Source organism: Scylla paramamosain, chromosome 10 (genome assembly GCF_035594125.1).
Source record: "Scylla paramamosain isolate STU-SP2022 chromosome 10, ASM3559412v1, whole genome shotgun sequence".
Classification (NCBI taxonomy): Eukaryota; Metazoa; Arthropoda; class Malacostraca; order Decapoda; family Portunidae; genus Scylla; species Scylla paramamosain.
In genome coordinates, this window is record NC_087160.1 from 27,840,651 (window position 1) to 27,851,311 (window position 10,661).

A 10,661-nucleotide genomic window follows, 5' to 3' on the forward strand; every position below is an offset into this window, starting at 1 on the left:
TTTATTTCAACCAGATGGCACCACTGCTATCACATCTATTTCTAAAGCTGAAGTCTTCGCTCAAACCTTTGCTAAAAACTCTACCTTGGACGATTCTGGCCTTGTTCCTCCCTCTCCTCCACCCTCTGACTACTTCATGCCACCTATTAAAGTTCTTCGCAATGATGTTTTCCATGCCCTTGCTGGCCTAAACCCTCGGAAGGCTTATGGACCTGATGGGCTCCCTCCTTTTGTTCTCTGAAACTGTGCCTCCGTGCTTGCACCTTGCCTAGTCAAACTCTTTCAGCTCTATCAACATCTACCTTTCCTTCTTGCTGGAAGTTTGCCTACATTCAACCTGTTCCTAAAAAGGGTGACCATTCTAATCCCTCAAACTACCATCCTATTGCTTTAGTTTCCTGCCTATCTAAAGTTTTTGAATCTATCCCCAACAGGAAGATTCTTAAACATTTATCAATTCACAACCTTCTATCTGATCGCCAGTATGGGTTCCATCAAGGCCACTCTACTGGTGATCTTCTGGCTTTCCTTACTGAGTCTTGGTCATCCTCTTTTAGACATTTTGGTGAAACTTTTGCTGTTGCCTTGGACATATAAAAAGCTTTTGATAGAGTCTGGCACAAAGCTTTGATTTCCAAACTACCCTCCTACGGCTTCTATCCTTCTCTCTGTAACTTTATCTCAAGTTTCCTTTCTGACCATTCTATTGCTGCTGTGGTAGACAGTCAATGTTCTCCTAAATCTATTAACAGTGGTGTTCCTCAGGGTTCTGTCCTGTCACCCACTCTCTTCTAATTATTCATTAATGATCTTCTAAACCAAACTTCTTGTCCTATCCACTCCTACACTGATGATACCACCCTGCACTTTTCCACATCTTTTCATAGACATCCAACCCTTCAGGAAGTAAACATTTCACGCAGGGAAGCCACAGAACACTTGACTTCTGATCTTTCTAAAATTTCTGATTGGGGCAGAGCAAACTTGGTATTGTTCAATGCCTCAAAAACTCAATTCCTCCATCTATCAACTTGACACAACCTTCCAGACAACTATCCCCTCTTCTTCAATGACACTCAACTGCCCCCCTCTTCTAAACTGAACATCCTTGGTCTGTCCTTTACTTATAATCTGAACTGGAAACTTCACATCTCATCTCTAGCTAAAACAGCTTCTATGAAGTTAGGTGTTCTGAGACGTCTCCACCAGTTTTTCTCACCCCCCCCCCACCAGCTGCTAACTCTGTACAAGGGCCTTATCCGTCCATGTATGGAGTATGCTTCACATGTCTGAGGGGGTTCCACTCATACTTCTCTTCTAGACAGGGTGGAATCAAAAGCTTTTCATCTCATCAACTCCTCTCCTCTAACTGACTGTCTTCAGCCTCTCTCTCACCGTCGCAATGTTGCATCTCTAGCTGCCTTCTACCACTATTTTCATGCTAACTTCTCTTCTGATCTTGCTAATTGCATGCCTCCCCTCCTCCCGCAGCCTCGCTGCACAAGACTTTCTTCTTTCTCTCACCCCTATTCTGTCCACCTCTCAACGTAAGAGTTAACCAGTATTCTCAATCATTCATACCTTTCTCTGGTAAACTCTGGAACTCCCTGCCGGCTTCTGTATTTCCACCTTCCTATGACTTGAATTCCTTCAAGAGGGAGGTTTCAAGACACTTATTCATCAATTTTTGACTACTGCTTTGACCCTTTTATGGGACTGGCATTTCAGTGGGCATTTTTTTTATTGGATTTTTTTTGCCCTTGGCCAGTGTCCTTCCTACATAAAAAAAAAAAAAAAAACTATCACAAGAAGTTAGAATAACTGAAAAGCTACAAGCACATGATATAAGTAAATATTGCAGTGTAATGCAAATAGTACAGCAAACTTACCATCACATGTTGAGTGTTCCTTGCACTACAAACTGTATATGTATAAACAGGTAGTCATTAGAAAAAGATGAAAATAAAATAAAATATAAAAATATAATAAATAAATAAATAAATAAATAAATACTTAAATAATTAATAAATATACTCCTTATGCAATGGCCATTTACAGGTTTGACATTTTGCTCCACAATTTCATTGTGGGGGAATGTATAATACCCCAAACTAAAAACAACCTTATGGTAAACTAGAATAACTTGATCTTCCCTCTCCCATCATCTTTAATCCTTTAGGTCTGCAATCATCCTCAAGAGAGAACAATGACAAAATTGTTTTCTCAACTTGGCAGCAGTTCCTGCTGCTATGCAAAATAAATATACGTACAAACAAGTCTTCTTAATGAAATAATCTTATCACATGCATCCACTTCAGTTCCTTATCATGAGTATGTGGTTATCTTTTCCATCACATAAAGGCACCTAACATATCATAAACATGTTGATAGTTACAGTAAACTGAAAAAAAATATTTTATGCTTTATATCACATCTACTGACACAAGAGTTCCTTCCCTAGGGCTTCTGACATTTGGCATTCAAAAGGTATGTGCACAAAGCACTGTCAACTGCAACCATAAGGGATTATTAACTGTTGGTTCATCTGTCTAATACTAGATACAAGTTTTTAAGTAATGAAATCAGGGATGAGTGCTACAAGCAATATCAGGACTATAAAAAGTAGCTCATCTAAGAAGCAATATTTAAATATCTATGGTACATCTACACAACTATATTTGGTAGTAAGTATTCATACTACATACCCAACTGTTCAGAGGTGATGTCATGGAAGAATATTGTGCACAGCAGTTAATACAAATGTGCCTTAGCATGTTAGTCTTCCATAACAAAAATTATAGCTTTTCTCACTGAAGTACTCTTCTTATGAAAGCCTTTCTGAATATACCAGTGTGTGAGATTTGAGGAAGATTTATCTCTTTACCTTCTTACATGAAGATAAGCAGTATACTAAAAACCACAGGAGTGTTTTTTGCTTGCACTATTACAAGTTAAGCATAAATGCCAATACGAAGCAATGGAGTGTTTGCTGTTAAGTAAAGACCTAGGCACATGGCACAATAATCTAGAAAGGTGCTTGCAGGACATCAAATACCACAAATCCCTAATGTCATTGCCATACTGATACATACTAATCAACAGTTAAATTTCTGCAAGTATTATGCAAGCTGAATGAGTTTCACATAATGCCCAACAAACTAGATTGTAAAATAATTTTCAATTCTGTACATTAACTATCTTCTCTTTGCAGAAATCAAGAAATCAGACCATGCATCTTAAGATACATTTTGTTGTTACCAATGTCCATCACATTCCCATACTAGTGAAAAAAGTAACCAATGTGCTTCCAAAGTTACTTTGTAAATCTCCAACCCTTTAGAACACATGAAAGAAAAAAGAGCGACTCTTAATTGCAACACAGTGACTCAGCCACACAGGTGCTTCTCATTAATTGCAACACAGTGACTCACCCACACAGGTGCTTCTCATGTGCCTGCAATATACATACATCTATAACATCACCTCTTCCTAGACATACTGACCTGCCTTTTCCTATACATAAATAATAACTACTAAACATAGTATGATGTGATTTTGTGTAACTATCTTTCTCCTTCCTAATCAAGACATTTCTCCTTCTCAACCAAGGCATTTCTAAAACAACAATGTTTGCAGTAGTAGCAGAACTAATGGGGTGGAGGCACTGTAGGGGGCATTATCACCTACTTCACAAGTATCACCGTGATATCAGTGCTATAGAAGTCATCTGTGCAAAGAATAACTTTTACTGTAGACACAAATGTCATTCATATTAGAAGCATGATATGCACATTGTTATTATGAAGACACTTACTGTTATACAAATGAATCAATAATCCTGCAATCAAATGTGCAGGAGCAAACCATTGTTGAAAATGTTATGTGGATACATCTTGAGAAAACTTCCTTTTGCAGGCTTTCCTGAGAACTTTCTGATTTGTACTGCATTGCATGCATCTAGTTATTGTACGACTTAAAAAAAAAAAAAAAAAAAAAAAGGAGGCAATCTTTGTTCAGAATACTGACCTTCTCATAGCCCATAAACACCTCCAAGAAATTACTATGTTGTTATCTAAGATTAATTCCTCTAATTAAGTTCAAGGCAAACAGTGAACATGTCCTGTCATCCTAATCTCTAAGATCACCATCAGCTGCTACTGAGGCTACTGTGTCTCATCATGTGAGAATCATAGCACCACAAGTAAATGCACTACAGTTTAGTGATTCATTTCAATCCAAAATGACAACATCAAACATAACTAAATTAATTAACCTGCACTTGTCATACCATTAATTAAAATTTATCCAACAACCTGAGAAAAAACTCCTCTTAATAGAGCTGGGTTAAGTATGGTTCAAATGGTTTGCCTGATATATATATATATATATATATATATATATATATATATATATATATATATATATATATATATATATATATATATATATATATATATATATATATATCAGCTAATAACTATGACCAAAACAATTTAGCAGTATTGATACTAGCAAAATACAGAACACTGAGTCTCGATAGCTTTAGTTGGCAGGTGCCCCAAGGAAAGGTTACACCAAAATTTAAACTTACTTCCTGTCATAGAGGCATCTTGGTAAATCTTTTGCTCTAAGCACATAAGCTGTCAACATCCACAATGAAAAATTACATTGTTAGACCAAATTATGAAAATCATGGAAATATTAATGACATTATTTTGAAACATTTGTGGCATATCACTTTATACTCAAACTAGCTTCAGCTGTCTATAAAACCTTGTCATGGGTTACAGCAGTTACTAAATTTTTTTTAATTTAGTCTCTTACTATCCACCACCAAGACAAAGTCTTCATGAGCAGTATCCTGTTGGCAAAATTTCTTAGTTAATGCACTCAGAACCCCACATAAACAATACTGAAGCCTTCAAATTTAGCAATGTGTATGGATAAACAGGCTTACTGAGGCTTTCCTTTATTAGTATCATTTTCTTATCATTAAAAATTTTCTACAAAGATTTTTGGAAATACAAGCTACAGCATTTTGCTGATCAATTTGGTATTTCCTTATAATCATTATTATAACAGTAACTGTAAACATGAATGACTGACAGAAAATGCATACCATAAAAGGAGAAAACTACATATATATATATATATATATATATATATATATATATATATATATATATATATATATATATATATATATATATACAGTTAATTACTTGCCCACTTACACCTGTAATGAAAGATAATAAATAAAACGCTAACATGTATCTCAGTTACACAATTACCAAATCAATTAACTTGCAAAAATCCTGTAGTAACCAACAGACCACATTTAACACAGCCATCAATTCAAAGGGCATTTTCCTACAGCCAAAAAGAAAACTTTTGAAAAAGCCAGACAAGGCAGTGCAAGATGCTATCAAGGGGACAAGATGTGACAGGACACCAGCCAGATGAGACAGGGTCACAGCCACACAATGGACATCCTGGATTAACGATCTCAAACACGGGGAAGAAACGCACACCCCTATTCCTGCAACATCACCATATTTCCCCTCAGCAACACCATACCTGAGGTGCATAACCACAGCTACATACAAGTTGCGCCCAACACCACGTAAAAATCTGACAAGTAAGAACAAAAGAAAAAAAAAGGTTATGTAAAAGCTTGCCAGTATATGTCAAGTCTGCTACAGGAACACCAACCACCTCAAAGGGGCACCACACCAACCCAAGAACTCACCTAGGCCACCACACAGACAAGAACGATCGGGTAAAAAAAAAAAGCCATGTACGTCAGTTTTCTTCCTAGACACTGGAATACCGCCAAGCTCACACACCTCCAGGAAATAATAGCGACAAGGGAGCCTCAACAGCAGCCAGAACGTCGATAAAACGCGAGGGGGTGAGGCAGGCAGGACGCAGACCGAAGCAGCAGCAGCAGCAGGTCGCCCACACAAGGCTGGCCTGGACTGAGAGGCGGCCAGGCCATATTACACCCTTCACTCGTCCCTGTCTCCACCTGTCCACCTAATTCAAGGCTCCACAAAGGGTTAAGGACGCGTGAGGAGCCTTGTGGACAAGTGGAGTAGCCAGCAGATAGAGCAGTAAGAGGGCGGCCTCCCTCCTGCCCACTGATCGATTGGACAAATGGTTGATGATTGAATGCAAAATGAATTCACCTGCGTCTGCTACTCACTTCAGGACGGCTCGTGGGGGTCGCTGGGATACACGAGGGCTCCAATAGGTCACCGCGGCAGGTTAAATAGGACACGGACACCACTGCGAGGGAGGTAGACACACCGCGGGTCAGAGGAAGGGAGAAACACCGTCCTCACGCACCACACCGCGAGCCACTCTCCGCCATCTTGCTGACACTGCTGCCAACGCCACCCATTCTCTTATTTTCACTCAATAATCTGTAGTCCTAGAAAATATTGCTCCAGGAATCTGAAAATAATGGGATTAATATTTAATATTTATTTTTACATAAACGTCTCCATATTGTTCATTACTCTAGGAGATATCCGAGCAAGAAATGTTGTTTATATGGAAAGAAATTGTGCGGAGTTGGTAGTGACATTGATTTTATATACACTGGTTAGAATAACTATTATTTCAGTTTTCCTCAAAGTTAGCAATTATGTGCATTGTTAATAAAATTGGTTATAAATATGCGAAGTTTATTTAACAAGACATGTCACTGTAATGTGGTTGGTGAGTGGCAGCCTTGGCAGCAGCAGCAGGGCGGGGCGGGGCCAGAGGGCGCGAGGCTCCATCCGTGCCACTGCCACACAGCTTCCACAATCATGGAACAAGCTTGCTAATGTCACAATCAAAAGTATCCTATACGACAAATTACTACAATAATATTTTTTTTCTCTTCAGTGGAATAATTTGCAACTTATAAAAATCAAAACAAATTTCCTTACAGTGTGATGTCGGTGCAGAAATCAATAATTCTAATGGTTACTTGTTCCCATTCTCTGTAATGAAGGTTTTCTTATGTTACGAAAATACAAAGTGGTTATTTATTAGGGTAAAAATTGTCACATTAGAGGAAAGTTTAGTACACCAGGATCACTAATCATGTTAATCATATGCAACCCTTTATGTTTGTGGCACCTTTACTGTAGGTGCAAAGATGAAAACGTGACCGTTTTCAAATTCATTTAGTAAGTACATGTGAAACAAAACTGGGGATTGGTTGAGATAAATGTCCGTCAGAGAGATTTATACCCAGAGTAAGCTGTGAAAGACTTATGATACTGACTGGAAAATAAAATATTCACTGTGTCCGTCGTGAGGATGAACAAGTTTTACTAAAATTAGTTTCCAGGTTAGCATATAACGTACATACTGTTACATGAGAAGGTATAGTGAAGAAAGTGTGTTCCATGATTTAGAATATCCATCTTAAATTGAATTCAAAACGGCGGCGAAGAAATGGTGATATATGAATTAATGTGTAATCAAAGCAGAGGCGCAATCATCAGTCATTGGTAAGGCAATGATGCTTAGGAAATGAAGAGTTTGGGAATATGATGAGTATCAATGGTATACAGCTATTGTCTTTCCGGTTTACTACATTATGGATATATGTCAAGTGCGGATGAAAACACAAATATGTAGAAAATAAACTGAGTTAAAGAGAGAGAAAAGATTCTTACACACACACACACACACACACACACACACACACACACACACACACATATATATATATATATATATATATATATATATATATATATATATATATATATATATATATATATATATATATATATATATATATATATATATCGCGTGCCATTATAATGAAGTAAAAATACCTGAAAAATTTATAGAATATGAAAACCCGTGATGTTAATTCATGCAGCTATCGTAATATAGAATAAAGAGCACAATGAAGAACTTTTTAACGATATTCTGACATTTAATTTTGGGTTTCTTATCTCGATCAGTAGACTATAGTGAAAGTTACTGGGATTTTTAATTATGATAATTTGATAAGGACTTCACTCCGTCATTGGGAATACCTATGATAATCCAACTCGTAATTTTTATGGGCTTTGAAAAATAGTCCTTGTGAAACTCAGAGGCGTGTCAGAATAATGGCCCTTGTTATTTGCAGCCCATAATGCTAGAGTGAGTGATATGGCCGAATCAAACTTTCTTGGCGTGATTGACTGCAACATATTAAACATCTCTTAATTGTAAGCTTCCTAACAAGCATTCTGGAAGAACATTGTGCATTTTCTCTTCACATTCTCACAATGTGAACTCGTTGAAGAGGGAAGTATCAAAACATCTCCAGAACTGATTAAATTGACCGTGCTCTCTCTCTCTCTCTCTCTCTCTCTCTCTCTCTCTCTCTCTCTCTCTCTCTCTCTCTCTCTCTCTCTCTCTCTCTCTATCTATCTATCTATCTATCTATATATATATATATATATATATATATATATATATATATATATATATATATATATATATATATATATATATATATATATATATATATATATATATATATATATATATATATATATATATATATATATATATATATATATATATATATATATATATATATATATATATATATATATATATATATATATATATATGCACATTCTTTTAAGTGCATTACATTACTTCTCTCGTAAGGTTTTGATAATTATGGTATATGAGATTCACCTGTGGACAGTCACTGTAATGACAGGTTGTGGGTAGGGTCCATGGATAAAGGTAATGTATGAAAAACGGTCACAGCCAGAAAAAGATTGGGAACCACTGTCCTAAGCTCAGATTCACTTGACCACTGAAACGGCGATATCCTTGCTTGAAATGTCGACTGTCTCTTCTAATAGAGAGGCGTGGCGGGCAGGACTGTTCAAAAAATCTGTTGCCACCACTAGGAACGTCTGTCATGCATAAGGGGTCGGAAATTATTGTTACTGATGCACTAGGAAACCTAAATAGTCTTAAATAAACAGAAATCAAGCTACAATCGTCAAGGAGTTTTGATAGCTCTGTGTAACCGTGTAAACAAAATACTGCAATCGTTATATCTACTCGTACGTTCCTCACTTAAATACGTCTCTCTCTCTCTCTCTCTCTCTCTCTCTCTCTCTCTCTCTCTCTCTCTCTCTCTTGTCATGGCCTCATGCATTTACACAGTTGGAAATCGCTGAAGCACATACACAAAATAACAGTTCCTCCGGGAGAAGGTAGATAAAACATGACTTCCTCAAACTTCCATGAACACAAGTAGCGTCGTTGAAAATTAAGTACAGGCCACATCCTCCTTCTGATGAAAATGGATCTTCTTCTTCTCTTGCTGTCTCGTAAGTGTCAGTGGTTGGCGCCATGAAGTGTACTAGTCATCTCTAGTTACTCCATCATAGTTACTTCCACCCTTTATAACTCCACCATAAGTATCTATCTCAACCTCTGCCTGTCGCTCAATCCTTTTCCTTCAGTAGGATGTTCTACGGACGGACTCTTTTAGTAAGTTTTCATCTCTTGCAAAATTACCAGATAGTCTCAACTTTGATTACTCTAGTCATCTCTATAATGTAACCCCCTCTGATTCTGACTTGACCCTTTTGTTGTACCGTATAACTTTATGACTCCTATCACCGTGTCACCTTTCCATACCATTTTGTTGTTCTATATAATGGGGAGTTTTCGGAACTAAACCGCTAGATGTCGTTGCTGCTCATCTAACTGTAGGAAAGAGAGCTAAAATATTGTTGTAGTAAATCCCAGGTGGGTAAAGATGCATAGAACATTGAACATCATGATACTATTGAAATGATGTATCGGCTTTTCAATATCCGGTATAGATAATATTGAGAGAATGTGGTCAAATTATTATTTTTTTTGTGTGATTATTGAGTAAACTGCTAGCATTATCTTAAATAAAGCATATTACAAGTATAAAAACTATTGATTTGGACATTGAAAAAAATATAAAAAATCACACTATACTATATAGTATGACACAACCTACTCAGTACCATCGTGATATATGGCTCTAGTTTCTTTTTTTTTTTTGTGTGTGTGTGTGTGTGTGTGTGTTGGGGGGGGGGGGATCTTAGCATCCCTCTCATGAAGCGAGCGACAAGGCAAAGTAATCGAGAACCAAAACAAACATCTCTCAGGCGATCCTGCTGCTGCTATAGTGTCCAGCTACCGTAATTGCTTCGGGCGTAGTGGAGATGGGCACCGCAGCAACATTCAACTTCTTGTCCAACAACGTGTTTCTTAAGTTCAAGCAGCGCGGGCGAGTCAGGTGTTTGTTTTGGTTAGAGATGCAGCATTACTATCGCCAGGACACTCGAATTGCCAATTTTTTAATTAAAATTGCTGTTTCCATAAACTAGGAAGAAGATCTATGTAATTTGGGCTTTTGACTGTCACAGACATGTTGCCTTTATGTTTACTGTCGTCTAGATTAAGACGTTTCCAGTCAAGAGTGTATTCATTTGGAAATCTTAAGATGACCAAATAAATCAAAATGCCGATTCACTAGAAAATCAACTTATATACATTTGTTCATGAGTTTGATTTTACTTGTGTTACTAATTAGAAGGAATTACGTAGAAAAAATATGTTATATAAGCCCATTGCATCTTCATGTAAATAGA

The 10,661-nt window shown here is 37.1% G+C and overlaps 1 protein-coding gene across 28 annotated transcripts in view; it reads right to left on the minus strand.

The window, feature by feature from the left end:
- Positions 1 to 6,467, minus strand: part of LOC135104468 (rho GTPase-activating protein 190-like) — a 212,188-nt gene extending 205,721 nt beyond the window's left edge. For 4 of the 28 annotated variants that reach the window (XM_064011967.1, XM_064011960.1, XM_064011952.1 and 1 more), the window contains exon 1: positions 6,206 to 6,456. The gene's annotated coding sequence lies outside the window, so the exon portion shown is untranslated. Of the gene's footprint in view, positions 1 to 5,846; positions 6,131 to 6,188 lie in introns of those variants that run through there. The other 24 variants (XM_064011953.1, XM_064011948.1, XM_064011962.1 and 21 more) reach the window with 18 other exon arrangements.
- Positions 6,468 to 10,661: the final 4,194 nt, after the last annotated feature.